The sequence below is a fragment of the Salvelinus sp. IW2-2015 genome, unplaced genomic scaffold (assembly GCF_002910315.2).
Source record: "Salvelinus sp. IW2-2015 unplaced genomic scaffold, ASM291031v2 Un_scaffold1418, whole genome shotgun sequence".
Classification (NCBI taxonomy): Eukaryota; Metazoa; Chordata; class Actinopteri; order Salmoniformes; family Salmonidae; genus Salvelinus; species Salvelinus sp. IW2-2015.
The window spans coordinates 158,677-159,921 of record NW_019942894.1 but is presented as its reverse complement, the minus strand read 5'-3'; positions in this window follow the sequence as shown (position 1 = coordinate 159,921).

Below are 1,245 nucleotides of genomic sequence, written 5' to 3'. Positions count from 1 at the left end.
GGGTCCCAGAGATAAAATATAGCATAGTTTTGTTTGTTAAAATCCATTTTTATATTCAAATGTAGGAACTGGGTTCTACAGTTTGAACCCCTGCTGTGTCTGGTCATCCCATCTAGATGTGTGAAGGTTAGTGTATTTTCTGTAGGGAAGCTAATTATCCATAATTTAGGACATTCCTGGAAGTGTGTAAGCTTACATTATTCATTATCATTTCATTTTTATATGTTCTCTATAGTTATGTACTTGAAAATGTATCAATTGACCAATTCAACACATTTGTGCAGACATGAGACAACATTTTGAACAGTAATGAAATGGTTAATTGGATCAGTCTAAAACTTTGCACATACACTAAAATCTAAATTGCGCCTAGACTACTAAGGGATATAATGGTCCTTTCTCTTGCATTTCAAGATGACAGAACAAAAACATTTTTGGAAAACAAATGTTTTTTTCTTTTTATTATCTTTTACCAGATCTATATTGTTATTTTCTCCTACATCAATTTCACAATTCCACAAACTTCAAAGTGTTTCCTTTCAAATGGTATCAAGAATATGCAAATCCTTGCTTCAAGTCCTGAGCTACAGGCAGTTAGATTTGGGTATGACATTTTAGGATAAAATTGAAAAAAAGAGGTTTTACTGAATGACAACAGAGGCAATATGGAATTTCATTGAATAGTTTGGGGTAGGCCTCGTCTCCAAGGAATGCTCCTCAGAGCCAGATGCTGATGACAGGTTGCCTTATCACATGGATCATTGAGCTATTTGACTGGCATATAACAAGAAAAGATTAAGATGGGCAAAAGAACACAGACACTGGACAGAGGAACTCTGCCTAGAAGGCCAGCATCCCGGAGTCACCTCTTCACTGTTGACGTTGAGACTTCTGTTTTGCGGGTAGTATTTAATGAAGCTGCAAGTAACTCATGGAGCTGCTAGAAGGTCTATAACTCATGGAGCTGCTAGAAGGCCTGTAACTCATGGAGCTACTAGAAGGTCTATAACTCATGGAGCTGTTAGAAGGCCTGTAACTCATGGAGCTGCTAGAAGGCCTGTAACTCATGGAGCTGCTAGAAGGCCTGTAACTCATGGAGCTGCTAGAAGGTCTGTAACTCATGGAGCTGCTAGAAGGCCTGTAACTCATGGAGCTGCTAGACGGCCTGTAACTCATGGAGCTGCTAGACGGCCTATAACTCATGGAGCTGCTAGAAGGTCTGTAACTCATGGAGCTGCTAGAAGG